The sequence below is a fragment of the Cetorhinus maximus genome, chromosome 11 (assembly GCF_964194155.1).
Source record: "Cetorhinus maximus chromosome 11, sCetMax3.hap1.1, whole genome shotgun sequence".
NCBI lineage: Eukaryota > Metazoa > Chordata > Chondrichthyes > Lamniformes > Cetorhinidae > Cetorhinus > Cetorhinus maximus.
Window position 1 is genome coordinate 32919529 of NC_135889.1, and position 26524 is coordinate 32946052.

General features: G+C 43.1%; 1 protein-coding gene across 9 annotated transcripts in view; it reads left to right on the top strand.

Annotated features, from left to right (window-relative positions):
- Positions 1-26524, top strand: part of LOC144686492 (diacylglycerol kinase beta-like) — a 691325-nt gene that overhangs the window by 29699 nt on the left and 635102 nt on the right. The window contains exon 2 of one of the 9 annotated variants that reach the window (XM_078551767.1): positions 4719-4738. The exons of the other annotated variants lie outside the window; for them this stretch is intronic. The gene's annotated coding sequence lies outside the window, so the exon portion shown is untranslated. The remainder of the gene's footprint in view (positions 1-4718; positions 4739-26524) is intronic. 9 annotated transcript variants of the gene reach the window in all.

Below are 26524 nucleotides of genomic sequence, written 5' to 3' on the forward strand. Positions count from 1 at the left end.
AAGGGCAGGATTGGCAACTCAACATTCCTGTATATAGGGCATTCTGACGAGATAGGGAGGGGGATAGACGAGGAGGGGGGGGTTCACAAAATATTGATCAAGGAATCAATTTATAGCAGTGAGGACGGATGATACCCTGGAAGGATCATCAAATGAGGCCATATGGGTAAAAGTAAAAAAACACAAAAGGGGCAAACACGCTGTTGGGTGTGTACTATTGGCTCTCAGGGAGAGATAGGGGATCAAATATGTAATCAAATTTCAGAGAAGCATCAGAATAGTAAGGCAGTAATAGTGGGGGATTTTAACTACCCAAATATTAACTGGGATAGTTTTAGTGTGCAAGATAGGGATGGAGTAAAATTCTTAAGTTGCATCCAGGAGCACCTTTTTTTAGCATTTTTTTTTAGCTTTTTTATGTAGAAAGGCCAATAAAGGAGGGAGCAGTTCTGGACCTAATATTCGGAAATGAGCCTGGGCAGGTGGAAGGCGTGTCAGGAGGAGAGCATTTTGGAGATAGTGACCATAACTCAGTTAGATTTAGGATAGTTATGGAAAAGGATAAGGTTGGGCCGGGAATAAACGTTCTAAACTTGGGGGAAAGGCTAATTTTACTAAGATGAGATACGATTTGGCCTAAGTGGACTGGGAGCAGCTACTTGCAGATAAAACTGTCAGAGCAGTGGGAGGCATTCAAGGAGGAAATGGCAAGAGTACAGGGCAAATATGATTTCAGCATCCAAGTGACAGATTATTGGTCATTATGGAGCCTAGATATGTGAAGCTATTAACAACTTCCAGTGTCACAATGTCAGTGCTGGTAGATGGCGGTATGACAACATTCTGGATCATGACACTTGTGTTCCTGATGCTGATATTCAAACCAGACTCTGAAGGCATGAGAGATTCTGTCCATTTGCTGCCGCAAATGTTCCTGCAATATGGAATGTTAGTGCATCATTTTCAGCCTAGAATGCTCTGATGAGGACTTGGCACACCTTTTGTCTTGGATCTTCGGCAAGCAAGACTGTGAACAGCTTTCCATTGGTTCTGAAGTAGATGAGCTGAAGGCTTATGACAGCGTGCCAGAACAGATCCCCGTTTGATCCCTCTGCGGATCTCAAAAGGGTCCTGATGTTGCCCCGTCATAGCTCTACTTACCCATCATCTTGTCACGGAAAGAGGAGATCACATTGAGCAGCTTTGGCAGGCAACCAGTTTTCTCCAGCATCTTTAAATAGACTGCCTCTGCTCACATGGTTGAATGACTTGGTGGGATTTACTTTGATCTACTTTGTTCATTTCACTTGCAGCTGCTGATCTGAAAAGATCATGTCAAATTATAGATCTTCCAGTTTTGAAACCACAATAGGATTCTGCATTCAGCTAATATCTGCAGTCTGACAAGAACAATATGGACAAGTACTTTTCCCATACAACAGGGAGAAGCCTTGATAGTTGCAGTTGCTGTGGTTGTTCTTGTACAGGGTCATCATGTTTGCATCACCTGTATCCTGGTGCACTGCACCCTCCCTCCAGCAGAGGCAGTGAAGTTTGTGCAGATGCTTCAGAAGTGCTGGTTTCCCATGTTTGATGCGTTCAGGTGGTATGACATCAGCACCTGGAGCTTTGCCCATGACAAGTGAGTCAATAGCTCTGCTAAGCTCCTCCACTGTGGGTTTGATATCCACCTCTGCCATGACAGGCAGGCTTTTTATCATGTCTCGAGCTTCCTTGTAACAGTGTTCTCACGAGAGTACATTCCAGGTATGTTCCACTCATCTCTCCAACTATTTTATTACAGTCGGTGATGACCTCTTTTGTCCTTGTTTTCAATGGAGCCATTTTTTTGCCTTTTTGATCCCTTCATACTTATCCCTGACATTCGCTGTGTCGAAGGACTTCTGGATATTCTGGCAGTGTTGTAACAAGTATTCGTTGACACCCAGCAGTCTGTTTGACTTTACTTTGAGCAGTTCTTTGTAGATTTAGGGTTTTCTTGATTGGACTCGCTTGTGATTAATGAGAGCGGACTGCTTGGCTTCAATGACAGGTTCCATCATAGTGATGATGGCCTCGAATTATCAACATTTTTCTGCTCGTGCTTCTATGCTCATACTGCATGCCTGAGGATAAAACCACCTTTGAGTTTTTCAATCTTATTCAGGGCTGCGAGGGACCTAGTTTCTGTGTGTAGCCACAAGGAGGCATAGTTGAGAACTTGTCGATTTGAAGAGGCTATATGTACTGACCGGGAAAGACTCGCATATTTGGTGCGCTCTTTCGTATTGTTGCTTTCCAGCAGTGTGGGCTGAAAATGAGAAGCACACTAGTACACTGCATGCAAACTTTCTTCACCCACATGCTGGATGCATAGCATTAACCTGTTGGATACACCTTTTATTGCAATGCCCAAAAATACATCATAACCAAAGTAAAATCTTCTACAAATTCAGTGAACCCTCTATTTGTCTGTATTCTGTGCTGAGATGCATAGTCAAGGATTCTGTATGCGCTTTTTTTCAATTTCCAAGGATGAAAACCAGGTCCAGCTCCCAACATCTAAATTGGCCACGGTTAAGCTACATAACCGTTTAAATCGGGCAAATAGCACTAACTGTGTGAGACTATGAAGCCAATTAGCATATTAAGCATGCCAGCTCTTTTGGGTAGGAACTGGTGCCCAGTGAGTCGTTTGCATCTCATTAAGGTGCAGTTACTCATTATGTTACTGAAGCTTTTCATCTTGTATTCATCAGGACAAAAGCAAGAATGCCAAATTTCAAAAGACCATGACAATTTATACCACAGGAGAATTGTTGTGATTGTTTGAAATTTAGCATTCTTACATTTACCCTGATGAGTGCAAGACAAAAGGTTTCAGCAACATGTCTCTCTTTTCAGCAGTAGTTAAGTTCTGTACTTTCAAGCTTCTGTTGCTCATTATGCTTGGTCACCTTGAAGTGGTGTTGGCTACATGTTACGATCTTTGTAGTATTCTCCTCTTGCTCTGGCTAATGATTTAGGAGTTACTCTTTGAATAAAACACTGGTACTTCTACTAATGTTTTGGAACTGTGATGTTTGGGAATGTAGGATTCCAGCATGCATATGTGTACATTTAATGCTGACACTGTGTGGCATAAGTACTCCATTTGTCAGCAGCAACAGTCTGCCATTTTTTTTTAAAAGTGTAAAAATGAGTTGTAGCATAGAAATCAATGTTGCTGGAATCTGAAATGATTGTGTAAACAGAATATATTTAAATATATAGCACTTTAGACAGAGAAAAATATTTCTTCACATTACACACAATTATGTATTTATTTTATTTACACAATTTTGGTACCCTGCTATATGAACTGATTTTATTCCCTTGTTTATGCTGTATCATAGGACATTCTGTTGACCATCAGTAAAGAAATGCTTGCTTTACATGTCTCTTTGAAGGGAAGTAATGTTCTTATCACTGTAATCAGGAATGGTGCAGAGCAGTGGCTGAGTGTGGCAGAATAAAACCCAAGGACATGTTGACTCATTCTATTGGAGTTTATAAATGCTGATGACAAGCCTGGCACACATCCAAGTAAAATGTTTCTACCATGCTGAGACTAAAGAGGACTAGAGGAGAAAATGCAACAAAAGAGCCTTCCTTGCCTCAATTTTGGAATAAAACTGATGCTATGGACAGGGTGAGAGAGGAGTACTGAAATCCCTGTTCCCTTCTCTACTGTCTGTAATCAGTAAGCTTTTGAAAGGAGGATGTGTGTTTCCTAACCTCTGTTGTATGGATAATTTGAATGACCAGCTGCGAGCTTCTTGTAGTTTAAATAAAAAGGATTGTTTATTCACATCTCACCCCAAAATCTAACTCTATGGCACTCACTCAAAGTCACACATACAAACACACTCAAGAAAGTACTTTTGAAGAGAGTGGTGTACTTTTACAAGTTATAAACAAAAGGAACAGCTCATACTTCATGTAATTGTCCTGCTTGGAAAAGATGCAAGCCTGATGGAAAAGACATCTTCACTCCTGAAATGCTGCTATGGTAAGTTGAACTGCCGGAGTTGCATGTTGAAGTGGTTTTCAGGATTCCCGCGAAGCGATAGGCTTTCTGTGGGTCACAAAGTTAGTTGTTTTGTAGTCTTGTAACCAGGTCAGTTGCTGTATTGGTGGACCTGAAAAGGAACAGGTTTGGAGACCTTGCAATGTTATAGTCTCCAGTTCTTAAGGCATAGGTGTTACTGCCCTTTCTGCTGCTGCTGTGTCTTTCTGCAGATAAAACCTAAAGATTAAAAGGGCAGTCAATATGGCTGCCCTATCATGTGGCATAATATAATACCAGGACTCTGGCAACAGCTAATAGATTAATCAAATAAGCCAATTTTAACAAGCCCAGTTGTAATTTCTCATTAACAATTTTGATCAAAGCTGCTGCTTAAAATGAACCTGAGATTTTTGTTCCTCAGCAGAATGAGCTGTAGAATTTTTGGAGTTATGCAAATAGCATTTTATGAAGTTTGGTATTATTCTCCATGCACCCATTAAGCTGATAATTACCCAACACACAACCTGTCTTTTTTAATACCAATTCTTTGGTCTGTACTGAGTGCAGTCTTGGGCTGCATTTGAGTGGTTCAGTTGGAGCTTGGTGAGTGAGGGAGTTCGGTGAAGAGGGATGAAAGGTTATCTTTTCATTTTCTACCTTTCCACAGAAAGAAGAGCAGCGACCTTGGTAAGTAGGACTTGGCGAGTATTTCTACTGTCCTTGATATTCTGTAAACTAGAGAAAGTAAAAGGAATAATTTAAGGGTAAGTCATGGCAGGGCAGCTCGGTCATGCAGAATGCTCCTCCTTTGTGATGTCAGGGACACTTCCTACACCCATGGTCACCATGGACACTAGTATCTCCAACTGCAGCTACTTGAAATCTGTTTTTCAGATCTGGAGCAGTGACTGGAGTCACTGTGGAGCATCCGCAGGGCTGAGATCTTCATGGATAGCATGTACAATGATGTGGTCACACCTCAGGTGAAGAGTGCATAGGTAGTAAGGGACTGGGTGACCATCAAACAGAGTAAAGGCACTAGGCAGGTAGTGCAGGAGCCCCTGGGTCTAACTCCCTTTCTAACAGATTTTCTGTTTTGGATACTGCTGGTTTCTCAGGGGAATGCAGCAAGAGCCAAGTCTGTGGCACCTTGAGTGGCTCAGATGCACAGAGGGGAAGAATAGTGTGGGGGATAATATGGCAAGGGGAACAGATAGACATTTCTGTGGCTGCAGACGTGACACTAGGTTGGTATGTTGCCTTCTTGGTGCCAGGGTCAAGGATGTCACTGAGCAGCTGCAGGACATTCTGAAGGGGGATGGTGAACAGCCAGAGGTCATGGACCATATCAGTACCAACGACATTGTTGAAAAGAGGGATGAAGTCCTGCAAGTGGAATATAGGGAGCTAGGGAATAAATTAAAAAGCAGGATCTCAAAGCTAGTAATCTGGGATTATTGCCAGTGCTACGTGCTAGTGAGATCAGGAATAGATCAGATGAATGTGTGGCTGGAGAGATAGTGTAGCAGGGAGGGATTTAGATTCCTGAGGCACTGGGATCGATTCAAATCTGGGACCAATATCCTCGCGGGGGTATTTGCTATTACTGTGGGGGAAAGCAGAGGAAATGAGGGCTAGCAGCAAATGGGGCCATAGTACAAAAAAACAATCTAAAAATGTTAAAAAGACAAGTCGAAAGAACTGTATCTGAATGCGTGGAGCGTTCGCAATAAGGTAGATGAATAACAGCGCAAATAGATGTAAATGGGTACGATATGATTGTGATTACAGAGACATGGCTGCAAGGTGACCAAGGCTGGGAACTGAATATCCAAGGGTACTCGATATTTAGGATGGACAGGCAAAAAGGCAAAGGTGGTGGTGTAGCATTGTTAGTTAAGGATGAAATTGGTGCACTAGTGACAGAGGATGTTGGCTCAGAAAATACAGATGTAGAATCAGTCTGCGTGGAGCTAAGAAGCAACAAGGGGCGGAAACCATCAGTGGGAGTTATCTATAGGCCTCCTAACAGTGGTGGTAAGGTAGGGGATGTTATTGAACAGGAAATTAGAGATGCATGTCACAAGGGTGACTTTAATCTACATATAAACTGGGCAAACCAAATTAGCAATAATACTGTGGTGGGTGAATTCCTGGAGTGTGTACGAGATGTTGTTTTTATTTAAACCAGTACAACAAAGAACCACCTAGGGAACAGACTATCCTAGATTTGGTTTTGTGCAATGAGAAGGGGTTAATTAGTCTTTTCGTGTGGGGTCCTTTAGGGAACAGTGACCATAACATGATAGAATTCTTCCAACAGTTGGAAAATTAAATAGCCCAATCCAAAACAAGGGTCCTAAATCTAAACAAAGGAAATGATGAAAGTATGAGGTGTGAGTTGGCTTAGATTGGTGAACTTAATTAAAAGGCATGAAGGTTGATAGGCAATGGCTAATATTTAAGGAACAAAAGTATGCATTGCAACAGTTATATATTCCTTTCTGGCGCACAAACACAATGGGCAATTTGGCCCAACCATGGCTAACGAGAAATTGAGGATAATATTAGATTCAAAGAAGAGTCATATGAAGTTGCTAGAAAAAGTAGCAAGCCTGAGGATTGGGAGCAATTTAAAATTCGGCAAAGGTGGACCAAAGGATTGATTAAGAGGGGAAAAATAGAGTATGTGAGTAAACTTGCATATGTAAGAAGAAAAAGATTGGTGAAGACAACTGTAGGTCCCTTACAGTTTGAAACAGGAGAATTTACAATGGAGAACAAGGAAATTGCAGAGCAATTAAACACGGAGGAAGACACAAAAAGAAGTTCCCAGAAATAATAGGGAATCGAGAGTGCTAGTGCAAAGGAGGAATTGGTATTACTAAAAAAAAGTGCTGGAGAAATTAATGGAACTGAAAGCCAATAAAATCCCCAGGGCCTGATAATCGACATCCCAGGGTACTAAAGGAGGTGGCCATGGAAGTTGTGGATGTATTGACTTGTCACCTTCCGAAATTTTGTGGATTCTGGAATAGTCCCAGCAGATTGCAAAGTGGCAAATGTAATCCCACTATTTAAAAAGGAGGGAGAGAAAAAACATGGAATTACAGGCCGGTTAGCTTAATATCAGTAGTAAGGAAAATGCTAGAGTATTTTATAAAGGATGTGATAACAGGACACTTAGAAAATATCAGTGGGGTTAGATAAAGTTAACATAGATTTATGAAAGGGAAATCATGTTTGACAAACCCACTGGAGTTTTTTGAGGACATAACTAGCAGAATAGATAAGGGAGAACCAGTGGATGTGGTATATTTGGATTTTCAGAAAGCTTTTGATAAAGTCCCACATAAGAGGTTAGTGTGCAAATTAAAGCACATGGGATTGGGGGTAGTAAATTGGCATGGATTGAGAATCCGTTAGCAGACAGGAAATGGAGAGTAGGAATAAATGGATCTTTTCTGGAGTGGCAGGTAGTGACTAGTGGGGTATCGCAGGGGTCAGTGCTTGGGCCCCAGCTATTCACAAGATATATCAATGATTTGGATGAGGGAACCGAATGTAATATTTCCAAGTTTGCTGACGACACAAAACTATGTGGGAATGTGAGTGATGGGGATGTTAAGAGGCTTCAAGGCAATTTGGACAAGTTGAGTGAGTGGGCAAATACATGGCAGATGGAGTATAACGTGGATAAGTGTGAAGTTGTCCACATTAGTAGGAAAAACAGAACGGCAGAGTATTATTTAAATGGTGATAGATTGGGAAATGTTCATGTACAAAGGGACCTGGGTCTCCTTGTACACCAATCACTGAAAGCAAACATGCAGGTGCAGCAAGCAAGTTAAGCAAATGGTATATTGGCCTTCATTGCAAGAGGACTTGTGTACAGGAGCAAGGATGTTTTACTGCAGCTGTACAGGCCTTGGTGAGACCACACCTGGAGTATTGTGTGCAGTTTTAGTCGTCTTATCTAAGAAAGGATATACTTGCCATAGAGGGAGTGCAGCAAAGGTTCACCAGTCTGATTCCTGGGATGGCAGGATTGTCGTGTGAGGAGAGATTGGGCTGACTAGGCCTGTATTCACTGGAGTTTAGAAGAATGAGAGGTGGTCTCATTTAAATGTATAAAATTCTGACAGGGCTGGACAGACTGGATGCAGGGATGATATTTCCTCTGGCTGGGGGGTCTAGAACAAGGGGTCACAATCTCAGGATATGGGGTAGGTTATTTAGAACTGAGATGAGAAACTTCTTCACTTGAGGGTTGTGAACTTGTGGAATTCTCTACCACAAAGGGCTTTGGAGGCCAAGTCACTGAATATATTTAAGAAAGAAATAGATTTCTAGACTATAAAAGCTTCAAGGGGTATGGGGAGAGAGCGGGAGTATGGCGTTGAGAGAGAGGATCAGCCATGATCATATTGAATGGCAGAGCAGGCTTGAAGGGCTGAATGACCTACTCCTTCTGTTTTCTATGTTTCCAGAACAGTCATGTTCAAATTTGTCTTTTCCAAATAAAGATGATTTACTCAATGTGCCAACAATGCTTGCAACCAACATAAAGTAAGTAAACCACAAGGTGTGTTGATTAGGATTGAGAGTATATATCGTTGGAGCAGTTAGACACAATTCAACCGACAACAGATGTTCGGTTCAGCTCATACTTCAAAGCTGTCTTGTTGAAGACTTGATATTATTTAGTTTTTGAATCAGCGACTGTCTTTCAAAATATAAGGTAAAAGTAACATTCTTTCCTCCAAACAACCCATTGTCTTGCCACGGATGAGGAAAATTTTATAGATGCTGTTGCTTGCTCAGTCTCTTTTTTTTCACTAGCATATTACCATAAGTGTATTCAGTGAAAGCTGCCTTTCAAAAATAATGTTTTCAAAGTGTTCATTACAATCTTCCAAAAATCTAGAATAATTGGTAATTAAAACTGGTGGAAGCATGTTATTCTTATTTTTTCCATTTGGCAGCAGTGGTATGAATTATTTTCCACTCAGCTTGTAGTTCTTAGCTCTCTCAGAATGTGGCTGTATAGTGGAGCAATGATCATAACCACATGACCGCTGGATGATTCCCTTAGTTTGGTGTTGCTGCAATCAGTTAGAACCTGATCTCATCTTCAGCAGTCACATCTGAGCTCATTGCACGTTGCAGGCAACAAATGACCTGTAAAGGCTCTTGAATGTTTTACTCATTTCCTCCTGGAACTCCAACTGGGCTCTTGTTTTTTTTAACAAAAATTCCAAACAAAGAAACATACAAACAAAGAAAATCTATCCATAAATCCTTTGACATCAATATGGCCACTGCAGTACAAAATTAATTATGCTCAGTGTATGATTGCATTCACAAAATTAGCATAGTATTGTAATTAGATGGACAATTAGAATATGCAATGAGGAATTTCCTGCAGGGACTGTTTTGAGAGCAAAATCACCAATAGAAAGTTCCCAGGCTGCTTCTTCCGTTCTTGTTTTAAAGATTCATATGAAGTGTGATTGAAATAGCATATGTGAGTAGAATAGTTATATCACACTACATCAAGTTGATACTAATAGCCATCTCAAAATTGATGCCATCTCAAATTTTGCTGTAATTCAAAGAATTAATGTAAAACACCTTCAGTTTATTATTTTTTTAAAAAGTCTATTGATTTTCGAATGCTCCACAATGGTTTCTGAAATAAACAAATTCAAGATTGAAAATGTTTTAATGTAAGGCATTTCTTTCCAAGCTTATTTAGGGAAGTTTTTTTAAGGAAGATGTCTTTTTTATTCTTTCATGGAATGTGAGTGTCACCGCCAAGGCCAGCATTTGTTGCTCATCCCTAATTGCCCTTGAGAAGCTGGTGGTGAGCCACCATGAACTGGTGTAGATACATCTGTAGTGTTGTGTTGAGAATTTTACCTAATTGGCCTTGAAGGCAGGCATTTTGGGTTAAATTTGATCATGATTAAGTTAAATTTAGCTTGCAAAGGGTTAATTTGCAGAAACACACAAGCTATTATGGGATGTTAATTAGGACAAATCTGTTGGTACTAACAGCCATCTCAAAATTGATGCCCTTTGGAATTTCAGATGGAGATCATCCACCACCTCGAAACATGCATACTGATGAAATAGTTTCCCTTCATTGAGTATATCAGGGGTCATAGTTAAACAGGCAATACAGCTGCCATGACTCTCATTAGTCAAGCGAGATCCCTCATCTGAGATGGCAATTTGAATAGGCATTTTGGCAGACACAGAGCAAAGGGATTAAACAACCCTCTTGGGCTCCAATGCTCTCTTGTTCCAGTGTGCCAGTGGAGAAGTGAATAATTAAAGTGATGAATTGGGTGCCAAGCAAGTGACTTGCTTTGTCTTGAACAATGTTGAGCTTCTTGAGTGTTGTTGGAGCTGCACTCATCGAAATAAGTGGAAAGTATTCCATCACACTCCTGACTTGTGCCTTGATGAAGCTGGAGAGGCTTTGAGGAGTCAGGAGGAGAACCACCTGCCACAGAATACCCAGCATCTGCCCTGGTCTTGGAGCAACAATGTTTGCAGTTGTAGTCACAGTATTTGCGGTTGGCCCAGTTAGTTTCTGGTTAGTGATGGCCAGGATGCTGAGGGTGTGGAGATTTTGATCATAATAATGCTGTTGAATGGTTAGGTGCTCTCATTGGAGATGGTTCTGGCCTGGTACTTGAGGTGTGAATGTTGTTTTCCACTTATTAGCCCAACCCTGATTATTAGCCCTACCCTGAATATTCTCAAGCTCTTATTGCATGCAGGCCCAGACTGCTTTATTACCTGAGAAGTTGTGAATGGAACTGAAAACTCTGCAATTGTCAGTGAGCGTACACACTTCTGACCTTATGTTGGAGAGAAGGTCATTGATGAAGAGGTGTAGATGGTCAGGGTGAGGTCACTGCTCTGAGGAACTTCTGCAGTGATGTCCTGGAGCTGAGATGATTGGTCTCTAGCAACCACAACCATCTACCTTTGTGTTCGATATGACTCCACCCTGTGGAGCGTTTTCCCCCTGATTCCCATTGACTTCAATTTTACTAGAATAAAAGCAAAAAACGTGAATGCTGGAGATTTGAAATAGAAACAAAGTGCTTGAAAAACTCAGGTTGGGCAGCAGAGTTAACATTTCAAGTTCAAATGAACTCAGTTCCGAAGAAGTGTCTTATTGGATTCGAAATGTTAGCTCTGTTTCTCTCCACAGATGTTGCTTGACCTGCTGAGATTTTCCAGCACTTTTTTGTTTTTATTTCATTTTTATTCAAGCTTCTTTAGCACCCTAAGCACCCTACACTATTATATTTTGAGGGGAAATGGGGTATTTCACCATTTAAAATGTGCAGCAAAGGCTTCATGCGTGATTTTCAAAAAATGTCAGTAGCTAATGTGGAGGACAGATTGCTTTGTAAACAGGGTTCCGAAGTCGGGAGCTTGGTGTAAGTGGCAATTCAGTGCAGAAGGGGAAGAAGATGCTGCTTTTTGTTTGTTTTACCTCCAGTCAATGCTGTTTCATTTTCGTCTCTCAGCTAGGAGACCATAACTTTTTATTATGTTGCTAAATTAGCAACGAATTAACTAAGCAAATGAATAAGGTTAGACAGATCTGGCAGGGGAGGTAGTGTGTGGTAACTGTAACATGTGGAAGTTTATGGAGATCTTTTTGCGATCCTGGACAATCCTATCTGAGGTAAGTGTCTGCAGTTTGACCAACTGCAGCTCAGGGTTGCTGAACTGGAGTCTGAGCTGCAGACGTTGCATCAGGGGTGGGCGGGAGGGAGGGGTGTGTGCCTGGGCACTTTTTCTCCCAAGAGGCAGTCACGCTTAAGTTAAGTAGAACTTTACAATTGGTCAATGGTCAGAGACAGAAGGGTGTGACTGCAAGCTGCACAGGTACGGGGATCTAGGATGTAGTGATGGAAGAGCCTCAGCCCTTGACTTTGATCAACAAGTTGCTAGGTACTTGGCACCTGTGTGGATGAGAACAAAGCCTGTAGAGTGAATGGACAAACTGACATGACACTGTGATGTAGGAAGCCATTCAAGTGGGGGGAGCTGTTAGAAATGTGGTAGTTATCGGGGACCGTATAGTCAGAGGGACAGTAGCCGTTCTTTACGGCCGTGACCTGAAGTTCCAAAGGTTGTGTTGCCCGCTCAGTGGCAGATTAAAGATATTTCACAGCTCAAGATGAACTTGGGAAAGAGGAGGGTGCAGGTGCTGTGTCCATGTAAGAGCCAATGATGTAGATAAAACAATAAATGCTCTCCTGAGAGTTTGAGGAGTTGGGTTGAAAAAAATTAAAAAGCAGACCTCAAAGATGATCACCTGGATTGTTACCTGAGCTGTGTGCCATTTGACATAGGCTGAAGCAGATTAGAGCATTAAAGGCATGGCTGAGTGGTATGGGGAGAAAGGGTTTCAATTCATGGGACACTGGCACCAGTACTGGGGTAAGAGGGAACTGTTTCATTGGCATGAGCACCACTTAAACTGGGTTGAGATCAGTATCTTGAAAATTCAGATAATAGGACCTTTAAACTAAAAGGGGTGGGGGCGGGGTCAAGTGAAGGATCTTTAGAAATCGAAAGAGAAAAGTCAAGGCAATTGAGCAATGCAACAATTTGGCTGGAGGCAATTAAGAGACTGGGACACAGACAGAGTTGAACAGTAATAACACATTAGCAAATAAGTGTCCATGCAAAGATTAGTACTAAAAAAAGGCTTTTATTCTTGATGAGTAAAGCATTTGTAATAAGGTAGACAAACTTGTGGCACAAATAAGAAATAAATGGTTTAGATCTAGTCACCATTTCAGAGACATGGTTACAAGGTTGGAAATAAATGTTCCAAGATGCACAACATTTTGACAAGACAGGCAGAATAGACGAGGAGCAGGAGTAGCCCTGATATTAAAGGATGATATCAAGACACTAGTAAGAAAGGACCTCGGCTTAGAAGATCAGGAAGTAGAATCAGTGTGGATGGAAATGAGGAGTAATATGGGTCAGAAAACACTGTTTGTAGTAGTTTGTAGAGCCCCTAATAGTTGTTAAACCATTGGACAGAACATTAAGCAAGAAATTATTGGAGCTTGTAACAATAGCAATGAAGTAATCTTAAATAGACAAGATAAATCAAGTCGGCACAGGTAGCCTGGAAGATTAGTTTGTAGAATGCTTTTGAAACAGTTCCAAGGAACAATATGTTGTGGAAACAGTTAAGGACAAAGCTATTTTAGATCTAGTATTGTTCAGTGAGGCAGGTTTAATTAGTAATCTCATAATAAAAGATCCTCTGTGGCAAGAGGATCATAATACAATCAAATTCCAAATGAAGTTTAAGAATAGCATACATCAGTCCCAAACAAGAACCTTAAAGCCATTTACAGAGGTATGACGGGAGAGCTGGTTAATGTTAAATAAAAACAGAAAATGCTGAGTATCATGTTGATAGGGTAAATAAATAGTGGGGAAAAATTGTTATGGCACGGCAGATGGCAAATGCCAAACTGCTCAAATCCCAGAGCGAAACTTGAAATAGCTGCCAAAATGTTTCTTGCATTTGTGAAGTATGAGGAGAAGTTCTGAAATCAGGAAATAATGTTCCCGACTACTTGTGGCGATTTTATAGTAACGTTAACATTTTTAAATAAAATAAAGAAAAAAATACAGTTACAGCTAAACATAAGAATGGCTTTACACTGTAAACAGTGCTTTAAATCAGTTCCACAAGATATTAACTATCCTCGGAACTAACTTTTCCCTTTTCTGTTCAGCGACTATCCCTATAGATTTTGAAATCTATAGAATTCCAGCGATTTTTACTACTCAGTGCTTTTTCCTTGGGGTGTCCTCTGAGGCTGACAGCAACTGAGCCTTAAGGTCTACCTTGTTCACACTGTTTTTGGTGTTCTGACCAGCTACCCTGCTGTCTTCTGGGAGATCTGACCAGCTACCCCCTTACAGGTTTCAGTGTTTCCTGAAATTCGTTCCTTCCCTTTGATCTCTCTATTGTTTCAACCTTCAGAAATGCTTTCTTCCCAGAATTGATTAAACTTGTTTTGTTACCCTAGCTCTTTGACTTGTAAAAATAAACTTTACCCTATCTTTACCTCACTTATACCTTTTACAACCTGCATATATCCATCCCCATTTGAACTACAACAACTCAATCCAAAAACACCCTTGTTATTGCTTTATGTAAAACTCTGATTGGACTTCCTCTTGGTTCATGAACGCATCAAAACCACTGTTAAGTGACTTTAGACCCTTGCCGTCACTCTAGCCCTTAATCCAATTACAGCCTGACGTCCAGTACAATAGAAATTATGCCAGGGTTATTACCAGAAGAAAAATATTACAATTTCCTGTTTTCTTGACAAAATTTAAAGAAATTATTCAAAATGTTGAACAAAAATATGTTCCATTAAAGAAAATAGATTCATTTGTGTGGCTTGCGAGGGATGTTTAAGATAGTATTTGATTAAAAGAAGAGGCTTATAGAGTTGTGAAGAATAGTAGTAAGCCTAAGGATTAGAAACCAGTAAAGAGCGGCCAAAAGACTGATGAGGGAAACAAATAGCATGGGAGTAAAATGATCAGAAATATGCAGATTTTAAAAGCTTTTACATATAAAAAGAAGAGGAGCAAAAATAAACTTTTGATCTCTTAGAAGCAAAGACAGGAGAAGTTGTCATGGGGAATGAAGAAATGGCAGAGACATTGAACAAATATCTTATCTGTCTTCACAGTAGAAGACACATTCGTTAGAAGAAACTGAGGGTTACTAGGGAGTTAATAAGAGAGAAGAGTTTAGTGTTGTGAAAATGTCATAGTCATAGAGGCTTACAGCACAGAAAAAGGCCCATCGAGTCTGCGCCGGTCAAACAAGTACCTAACTATTCTAAACTCATTTTCCAGCACTAGGTCCCTAGCCTTGTATGCCATGGCATCGCAAGAGCACATCCAAATACTTCTTAAATGTTGAGGATTTCTGCCTCTACCACCCTTTTTCAGGCAGTGAGTTCCAGATTCCCACCACCCTCTGGGTGAAAAAATTCTTCCTCACATCCCCTCTAAACCTCCTGCCCCTCCCTTACCTTAAATCTATGCCCCTTGATTATTGATCCCTCCACCAAGGGGAAAAATTCCTTCCTGTCTACCCTATCTATGCCCCTTATAATTTTATACACCTCAATCATGTCCCCCCTCAATCTCCTCTGCTCCAGGGAAAATAACCCCAGTCTATCCAATCTCTCCTCATAACTAAAACTCTCCAGCCCAGGCAACATCCTGGTAAATCTCCTCTGCACTCTCTCTCGTGCAATCACATCATTCCTATAATGAGGATTCCAGAACTGCACGCAATACTCTAGCTGTGGCCTAACCATTGTTTTATACAGTTCCAGCATAACCTCCCTGTTCTTATATTCTATGCCTCGGCTAATAAAGGCAAGTATCCCATATGTCTTCTTAACCACCTTATCTACCTGTCCCGCTACCTTAAGGGACCAGTGGACATGCACACCAAGGCCCCTCTGATCCTCGGTACTTCCCAGGGTCCTACCATTCATCATGTATTCACGTGCCTTGTTTGTCCTGCCCAAGGGCATCACCTCACACTTATCCAGATTAAATTCCATTTGCCACTGATCAGCCCATCTGACCAGCCTGTCTATATCCTCCTGTAATCTAAGGCTATCCTCCTCACTATTACCACCCCACCAATTTTCGTGTCATCCGCGAACTTACTGATCAACCCTCCTACATTCAATTCTAAATCGTTTATTATATACCAAAAACAGCAAGGGGACCCAACCCCGATCCTTGTGGAACCCCACTGGACACAGGCACCCAGTCCCAAAAACACCCCTCGACCATCACCCTCTGCTTCCTGCCACTCAGCCAATTCTGGATCCAATTTGGCAAATTGCCTTGGATCCCATGGGCTCTTACCTTCATTATCAGCCTTCCATGCGGGATCTTGCTGAAGTCTAAGTAGACTACGTCATATGCATTGCCCTCACCTACACACCTGGTTCCCTTTTCGAAAGATTCAATCGAATTGGTCAGATATGACCTCCTCTTAACAAAACCATGCTGACTGCCCTTGATTAATCCCTGCCTCTCCAAGTATAGATTAATTCTGTCCCTCAGGATTGCTTCTAATAGTTTCGCCACCACTGAGGTTAGACTGACTGGCCTGTAGTTCCCTGGTCTATCCCTTCCTTCCTCCCTTGAATAACAGTACCACATTGGATGCGCTCCAGTCCTCTGGCACCTCTCCTGTGGCCAGAGAGGCATTGAAAATTATTGCCCGCGCCCCTGCTATCCCCTCCCTTGCCTCACTCAGCCTGGGATACATTTCATCCGGGCCTGGAGATTTATCTACTTTTAAGTCTGCTAGACCACTTAGAACCACTTCCTTTCTATGCTAATTTCTTCTTAATTATATCACAGTCCTTCTGCCTGATTTCCATACTCACGTCGTCCCTCTCACTTGTGAACACCAACTCAAAGTATTCATTTAGAACCCTACCTACGTCTTCCGGCTCCACACACAAATTACCACTATGGTCCTTAATGGGTCCTACTCTTCCCCTAGTTATCCTCTTACTCTTAATGTACTTGTAAGATAACTTTGGATTTTCCTTTATTTTACCTGCCAATGTGTTTTCATGCCCCCTTTTTGTTCTCCTAATTTCCTTTTTAAGTTCCCCCCCGACACATACTCCTCTAGGGCTTCCGCTGTTTTGAGCCCTCGGTATCTGCCATAAGCCTCCCTTTTTCTCTTTATCCAATCATGTATATCCCTCGACATCCAGGGTTCCCTGGATTTGTTGGTCCCACCCTTTATCTTTACTGGAATGTGTTGGCCCTGGACTCTCCCTATTTCCTTTTTGAATGAGTCCCACTGTTCTGATGCAGATTTACCTAAAAGTAGCTGCTCCCAGTCCACTCTGGCCAAATCACATCTGATCTTATTAAAATTGGCCTTCTCCCAATTTAGAACTCTGATTTATGGCCCATCCTTGTCCTTTTCCATAGCAGCCTTGAATCTAACGGAGTTATGATCACTATCTGCAAAATGCTCCCTCATTGATACCTCTACCACTTGCCCGGCTTCATTCCCTAAAATTAAGTCCAGGACCGCTCCCTGTCTTGTAGGACCTTCTACGTACTGGCTTGAAAACCTCTCCTGAATGCATTTTAAGAATTCTGCTCCCTCTAAACCTATCACACTATGACTAACCCAGTTAATGTTGGGGAAGTTGAAACCCCCCCCACTATTACTACTGTATTATTTCTACACTTATCTGAAATTTGCCTATATAGCTGCTCTTCTATTTCTCTCTGACTGTTTGCTGGCAGTGTACTATAGGCCCCCAATGTGATTGCTCCTTTTTTGTTTTTCAGTTCTACCCATATGGCTTCATTTGAGGAGCCTTCTAAGATATCATCTCTCCTTACTGCTGTAATTGATTCCTTAATCAATATTGCGATTCCCCCTCCTCTTTTACCTCCTTCCCTGTCTCGCCTGAAGACACTATATCCTGGAATATTGAGCTGCCAATCCTGCCCCTCTCTCAACCATGTCTCTGTGACAGCGATGACATCATGCTTCCATGTGTTAATTTGTGCCCTCAACTCATCTGCCTTATTCGTCAGACTCCTTGCATTAAAATAAATACCATCCAACCTTGCCAAACTCCCTTGTACCTTAACTGGCCTATAATTTCTATGCCTTCCAGACTCGCTTGCTCTCTCTTCTAATTTTGGCTGTGCATCTCCCCTACTGAACCTCCTTTCAAGATTCCATCCCCCTGCCAAGTTAGTTTAAACCCTCCCCAACAGCACTAGAAAACCTCCCCACAAGGATGTTGGTCCCATTCCAGTTCAGGTGCAACCCATCTGCCTTGTACAGGTCCCACCACCCCCAGAAGCGGTCCCAATGTCCCAGAAATCTAAAGCCCTCCCTCCTGCACCATTTCCCCAGCCACGCATTCATCAGGACCAACCTCCTGTTTCTATACTCACTAGCAGGTGGCATCGGAAGTAATCCAGAGATTACTACCTTTGAGATCCTGTTTTTTAATCTGTTTCCTAGCTCTCTAAATTCTGCTTGCAGGACCTCATCCCTCTTTCTACCTATGTCATTGGTACCAATATGTACCACAATCTGTCTGTTTGCCCTGCAGCCATTTAGTGACATCCTTGACCCTGGCACCAGGGAGGCAACATACCATCCTGGAGTCACATCTAGAGCCGCAGAAACGCCTGTCTGTTCCCTTTACTATCGAATCTCCTACCACTATTGCTCTTCCCCTCTTTTTCCTCCCTTCCTGTGCAGCTGAGCCACTCACAGTGCCATGAGCGTGGCTGCAGTCCCCAGAGGAACCGTCACTCTCACTGTTTTCCAACACAGAGCGAGATGCACCCTGGGGATTTCCTGACACCTTTCTTCTGACTGATTCCCTCTCTGTCTGCACTTCCGTAAGCTATGGGGTGACCACATCTAAAAACGTGCTATCCACGAAACACTCAGCCTCGCGGAAGCACCTCAATGCCTCCAGCTGCTGCTCAAGCCCCGAAACTCGGAGCTCAAGTAGCTGCAGCTGGTGGCACTCCTTGCATACGTGGTCGGTCAGAGCGCAAGGAGTGTCTAGGATTTCCCACATGTTGCAGGCGGTACATAACACGGGACTGAGCTGCCCTGCCATGCCTCTAGTTGAATGTCTCATTTTGTTTCATATATTATAGGGATATAACTTTTTTTTTAGTTTTGGGAAAATCTGAATTGTGCAATGCAAGAAAAGTGGAAAAGCCTGGGTTTGAGAAACTGGTAAATACCCCGAGGAAAATAACAATTCAAAGGGTAGTGCATGTATACTTAGAGTTCAGAGGTGAAAATGTGAAAACAATGGTTAACTCCTTCCAGAGTTTCTTGGTAGAGACAAGATGTCTGTAGTTGTCTTCATAAGGAGCAGCCAGAACAATGAGCAGAGGGGCCATTAGGAACCGTGGATGTTCCTGTTGGTGTCCCCAAAAAGGAATTTCGATTGGAGCTCATGCTTGGAATGAAAAGTCCAAATTCATGAATTCAAATTCTCAGATCTGCCTGGTAAAGCTAGCAGAAGAGATGAGCGGTCTAATCCTCGGAGAGAGAATGCGCTCAGGAAGTCTATTTGCCAAACTGGGAAACTGAGGAGAGTTGAAGTGAATTCCTGAGAGCCATGGCACACCTTGCTTTCATCTCAGCAGAAGTGAAATAACTCTCAAGATCCTGGAAAGCATAGAGGGACTCTTGGCTGGAAATAACAGACCACTTCCTGTTCTTTTAAATATTTTTTGGTTTAAAGAATAAGGGCTTACAAGGGATTAAGTGTTAAATTAGTAGTACTTGATTTGTTTAATTCTTGTACACCCTTGGCTGAGAGGTGGTGATGTACAGGTAATGTCACTGAACTAATGCAATGGGTCACTGGTTCAAACCCCACCACATCAGCTGGTGGAATTTAAATTCAATTAATACATCTGGAATTAAAAAGCTAGTCTAATGGTGACCATGAAACCATTGTCGATTGTCATGAAAACCCACCTGGTTCACTTATGCCCTTTTGGGAAGGAAATCTTACCTGGTCTGACCTACCTGTGACTCCAGCCCTTGGCAATTTGCTTGACTCTTAAATGTCCTCTGAAATAGCCTAGCAAGTCACTGTTGTATCAAACTGCTATGAAGTCTAAAAGGAATGAGTCTTTTAGTTTTATTTGTGTTTTTCTCACATGAAATTAGCTGGAAAGACTGTGAGAAGGCAGTTTTGTATCTGCCAGCAGCCAGAACAATGAGCAGAGGGGCCACTAGGAACGGGTGATGTGACATTGAACAGGCACTGGAAACAACAATGGCAAACCCAGCCCTGTCGACCCTGCAAAGTTTTCCTTACAAACATGTGGGGGCTTGTACTAAAATTGGGAGAGTTGCCCCATAGAATAGTCAAGCCACAGCCTTGCATTGTCTGTAAGATATGATTCAGTGAGTACGACTATGTCCCAGACACCAGCATCACCATCCCTGGGTATGCCCTGTTCCACCTGCAGAACAGACCCAGCAGAGGTGGTGGCACAGTGGTATAGTCAAAAGTGAATTGCCATGGGAGTCCTCAACATTGACTCCAGACCCCATGAAGTCTTATGGCATCAAGTCACATGTGGGCAAGGAAACCACCTGGTTGCCATCTACTGCCACCTGGCCTCCCCCCGCCCACAACCGCGAGCTGATGAATCGCTGCTACTCCATGCTGAACACCAATTGGAAGAAGCACTGAGGGTGGCAAGGGCACAGAATATAATCTGGGTGAGGGACTTCAATGTCCATCGTTAAGATTAGCTCGGTAGCACCACTACTGACCGAACTGGCCAAGTCCTAAAGGACATAGCTGCTAGACTGGGTCTGCGGCAGGTGGTGAGGGAGCCAACAAGAGAGAAAAACATACTTGACCTCATCCTCACCAATCTATCTGTCGCAGATGCATCCACCTGTCCATTAAGGTATAGATAGGAGTGACCACTGCACAGTCCTTTTGGAAACAAGGTCCTGTCTTCACATTGAGGATACCCTGCAACATGTTATGTGACACTACTGTTGTGCTAAATGGATAGATTTCAAACAGATCTAGCAACTCAAAACTGAACATCCATCATGCACTGTGGAACATGAGCAACACAATTGTATTCACCCACAAACCTCATAGCCCAGTATATGCCCCACTCTACCATTGCCGTCAAGCAGGGGAATCAACCTTGGTTCAGTAAAGAGTGCAGGAGGGCATGCTAGGAGCAGCACCAGGCATACCTAAAAAATGAGGTGTCAACCTGGTGAAGCTACAACACAGGACTACTTGCATGTCAACAGTGGAAGCAGCATGCAATAGACAGAGCTAAGTGATTCCACAACCAATGGATCAGATCTAAGCTCTGCAGTCCTGCACATCCAGTCATGAATGGTGGTGGACAATTAAACAACTCGCTGGAGGAGGCAGCTTCACAAATATCCCCATCCTCGATGAAGATGGAGCCCAGCATACCAGTGCAAAAGAGAAGGCTGAAGCATTTGCAGCCATATTCAGCCAGAAGTGCTGAATCTATGATCCATCTCTGCCTCATCTGTAGGTCCCCAGGGACCTAATGCTCAGTTTGGGTTCCGCCAGGGTCACTTGGCTCCTGACCTCATTACAGCTTTAGTCCAAGCATGGACAAAAGAGCTGAACTCCAGAGGTGAAGTGAGTGTGACTGCCCTTGACATCAAGGCAGCATTTGACCAAGTGTGGCAAGAAGGAGCCCTTGTAAAACAGGAGTCAATGAGAATCAGGAGTGGGGGTAAAACTCCCCACTGGTTGGAGTCATACCTAACACAAAGGAAGATGGTTGTGTTTGGAGGTCAGTCATCTCCTTTCCAGGATATCACTGCAGGAGTTCCTCATGGTTGTGTTCTAGGCCCAACTATCCTCAGCTGCTTCATCAAATGACCTTCCATCGTAAGGTCGGCAGTGAGGATGTTCGCTGATGATTGCACAATGCTCAGCACCATTTGCAACTCCTCAGATACTGAATCAGTCCATGTCCATGTGCAGTAAGACCAGGACAACATTTGGTCTTAGGCTGACAAGTGGCAAGTAACATTCCTGCCACAAAGGTGCTAGGCAATGATCATTTCCAACTAGAGAAAATCAACTAGAGAGAATCTAACCATCACCCCATGAAATTCAATGGCATTACCGTCACTCAATCCCCCACTATCAACACCCTGGTGGTTACAATTGACAGAAACTGAACTGCATCAGCTATATAAATACTGTGGCTACAAGAGCAGATAAGAGGGCAGGAATCCTGTGGCAAGTAACTCATCTCCTGACTGTCCAGAGCCTGTCCACCATCTAGAAGACACAAGTCAGGAGTGTGATGGAATACTCTCTACTTGCTTGATGAATGCAGATCCAACAATACTTAGAAAACCTACACCATCTCAGGACCAAGCATCCCACTTGATTGCCACCCCATCCACCACCAACAATAGTGGCACCAATGTACCTACAAGATGCACTGCAGCAACTTACCAAGGCTCTTTTGATAGCACCTTCTAAACCCATGACCTCTGACACTTTGGGCAAGGGGGCAGATGCATGGGACATCCTACCTGTAAGTTCCCTTCCGGGCCACAGAGAATCCTGACCTGGAACTATATTACCATTCCTTCAAAGTCCTGGACCTCCCTATCTAACAGCACTGAGGATGCACTACACCACATGGACCGCAGCGATTTAAGATGGTGTCTCACCACCACCTTCTCCAGGGCAGTTAGAGATGGGCAATAAATGCTGGCCCAGCCAGCAATGCCCACATCTCGTGAAAGAATATACAAAAAAGTTGAAAGCCATGAAACTTTTAAATGTGGATGTTCACAGAGAGATGGGTGTATTTGTACAAGGAACACAGGAGGTTATCAGTCAGGTCCAGCAAGCAATTAGGAAAGCAAATCTCATGTTGATTTTTATTACAAGGGGATTGGAGTACAAGAATAAAGGTGCCTTGCTACAGTTGTACAGTGCTTTGGTGAGGCCACACCTGGAGTATTGTGCATAGTTTTGGTTTCCATTTAAGGAAGGCTATTCTTGCATTGGAGGCGATACTGAAAATGTTCACTAGACTGGTTTCTTTAAGTGTTCTATGATGAGAGGCTGAGTAAATTGGGTCTGGAGTTTCGAAGAATCGAGAGGTAATCTGATGGAAACTTGCAAGGTTCAGAAGGGCTTGGCCTGAGAGATTGTTCTCCATGGCTTGGGAATCTAGAGCATGAGAGCATAGTCTAAGGAGGGGGTTGATCATTTAAGACTGAGATAAGAAATTTCTTCGCCCGCAGGATTGTGAATCTTCTGAATTGTCTACCCCAGAGGTTTCTGGATGCTCAATAGTTGAATATGTTTAAGGCTGAGATAGATGTTTGCTCTCTCAGGGTATAAGGGGAGCAAAGGGAACGTGGAGTTGCGGCAGATCAGTCACGATCATATTGAATGATAGAGCAGGCTTGAGGGAATGAATCAATGATCAATGCCTGATCCTATTTCTTGTATTCTTAAAATGTTGCTCAAACAAAGCCAAGTGAGAGAGAAGTGGGAGATATATGACTGAGATTGATTCCTTGTATGTAAGCAGATAATGGAAAAGTGAAACTAACTTTTTGGAAAAAGGTGAGTAATGCTCTGTAAATTTTATAAAGTATAAAATACCTGCTTTTAAAAAAGCACGGAATTAGAACGCCAATAAAATAGAGTCTACAGTTGTTTTGACCTTCTCAGTCTACGTGGAAATATAAATCTCTCAAATTTCCAGTTATTCACTCTAGATTGACCAGATTTAGTTTAGTGGCCTCTGAAAGGATATCCTGGGTACATGTGGTGTGATTCAATATTACCTATTAAACGCATTATGGATAAAAACTACATGTTTCAGGGAACTTTAATTTTGGAGAAAATAATTATTCTTTTTAAGCTCAACATGGACTGGTATAGAAACAGAAAATACTGGAAAAACTCAGCAGGTCTGGCAGCATCTGTGGAGAGAGAAACAGAGTTAACGTTTCGAGTCCGTATGACCCTTCTTCAGAGCTGAAGAGAAGTGGAAATGTGATGAAATTTATACTGTTTAAGGGGGTGGGGCAGGTGGTGCTGGATAGAAGATCAGCGATAGGTGGGGACAAAGGAGAGGTTGACAAAGATGTCATGAAAAAAAGGGCAAAGGAAGTATTAATGGTAGTGATCAGTGCTTAAAAAAAGGTGCTGTTGTGGCATGAAGGTAAGAAAGCAGAACGTGACAATAGCAGAACAAGGGTAGCATTGTGTGAAAGAACAACATGGAACAAGTAACAGATGGCCCTTAAGGACATGGGGTGGTTGGGGGAAAAAAAGAATAGAAAATGGGATAGAAGGGAGGATAAAAAGGGGGATAAAACCACAGATAAATGAATAAAAATAAAAATAATTGGATAAATAAAATGTATGTAGAAAAAAGGGGATTAGAGAAAGGGGGAAGGATGGAGGAGAGAGTTCATGGTCTGAAGTTGTTGAACTCAGTGTTAAGTCCAGAAGGCTGTAAAGTGCCTAATCGGAAGATGAGGTGCTGTTCCTCTAGTTTACATTGGGCTTCACTGGAACATTGCAATAGGCCAAGAACGGACATGTGGGCATGAGAGCAGGTTGGAGTGTTGAAATGGCAAGCGACAGGGAGGTCTGGGTCATACTTGCGGACAGACCGGAGGTGCTCCGCAAAGTGGTCACCCAGTCTGCATTTGGTCTCCCCAATGTAGAGGAGACCACGTTGGAAGCAGTGGATACAGTAGACCAAATTGGAGGAGGTGCAAGTGAAGCGCTGCTTCACCTGAAAGGAGTGTTTGGGCCCTTGGACAGTGAGGAGGGGTGAGGTAAAGGGGCAGGTGTTGCACCTTCTGTGATTGCATGGGAAGGTGCCGTGGGAAGGGGTTGAGGTGTTGGGGATGATGGAATGGAGGACCAGGGTGTTCTGAAGGGAATGGTCCCTATGGAATGCTGACGGCGGGGGGTGAGGGGAAGATGTATTTGGTGGTGGCATCATGCTGGAGGATGATCCTTTGAATGCAGAGGCTGGTGGGGCGAAAAGTAAGGACAAAGGGGACCCTAACATGGGAGGGAGGGGAAGTTTTGAGGGCAGAGGCGCGGGAGATGGGTCGGACACAGCTGAGGGTCCTGTCAACCACAGTGGGGAGGAAACCTTGGTTAAGGAAGAAGGAAGACATATCAGAAGTGCCATTTTGGAAAGTGGCATCTTCGGAACAGATGCAAAGGAACTGAGAGAATGGGATGGAGTCCTTACAGGAAGCGGGGTGTGAGTAGCTGTAGTCGAGGTAGCTGTGGGAGTTGGTGGGCTTGTAATGAATATTGGTGGACAGTCTATCACCAGAAATGGAGACAGAGAGGTCAAGGAAGGGATGGGAAGTGTCCGAGATGGGCCATGTGAAGGTGATAGAGGGGTGGAAATTGGAAACAAAATTGATAAATTTTTCTAGGTCCATCTCTGACACTTCCCTTCCCTTCCTTGACCTCTCTGTCTCAATTTCTGATGATAGACTGTCCACCGATATCCATTACAAGCCTACCGACTCCCACAGCTACCTCGACTACAGTTCCTCGCACCCCGCTTCCTGTAAGGACTCCATCCCATTCTCTCAGTTCCTTAGCCTCCGTCGCATCTGTTCTGATGACACTACCTTCAAAAACAGTTCCTCTGACATGTCCTCCTTCTTCCTTAACCGAGGTTTTCCACCCACGGTCGTTGACAGGGCCCTCAACCATGTCCGGCCCATCTCCCGCGCATCCGCCCTCACGCCTTCTCCTCCCTCCCAGAAACATGACAGGGTCCCCCTTGTCCTCACTTATCACCCCACCAGCCTCCGCATTCAAAGGATCATCCTCCTCCATTTCCACCAACTCCAGCGTGATGCCACCACCAAACACATCCTCCCTTCACCCCCCCTGGTGGCATTCCATAGGGATCGTTCCCTCCGGGACACCCTGGTCCACTCCTCCATCACCCCCTACTCCTCAACCCCCACCTATGGCACCTCCCCATGCCCACGCAGAAGATGAAACACCTGCCCCTTCACTTCCTCTCTCCTCACCGTCCAAGGGCCCAAACACTCCTTTCAAGTGAAGCAGCATTTCACTTGCATTTCCCCTAACTTAGTCTTCTGCATTCGTTGCTCCCAATGCGGTCTCCTCTACATTGGAGAGACCAAACGTAAACTGGGCGACTGCTTTGCAGAACACCTGCAGTCTGTCCGCAAGAAAGACCCAAACCTCCCTGTCGCTTGCCATATTAACACTCCACCCTGCTCTCTTGCCCACATGTCTGTCTGTGGCTTGCTGCATTGTTCCAGTGAAGCCCAAAGCAAACTGGAGGAACAGCACCTCATCTTCCGACTAGGCACTTTACAGCCTTCCGGGCTGAATATTGAATTCAACAACTTTAGATCTTAAACTCCCTCCCCCGTTTCTTCCCCCCCCAACTTTTGTTTTTTTCAATAATTTATATAGATTTTTCTTTTCCCACCTATTTCCATTATTTTTAAATCTACAACTAATACCTTGTCAGTCTTTCCACCTCACCCCCACTAGAGCTGTACCTTGAGTGTCCTGCCATCCATTCTTAATTAGCACATTTTCTTAGATAATATCACTACCTTCAACACCTCTTTGATCCTATTGTCTGTGACATCTTTTGATTATCTGCTCCTATCACTGCTTGCTTGTCCGTACAACCCCACCCCCACCACCACCACCTTAAACCAGCTTATATTTCACCCCTCTCCTAACTATACTCAGTTCTGCTGAAGGGTCATGAGGACTCGAAACGTCAACTCTT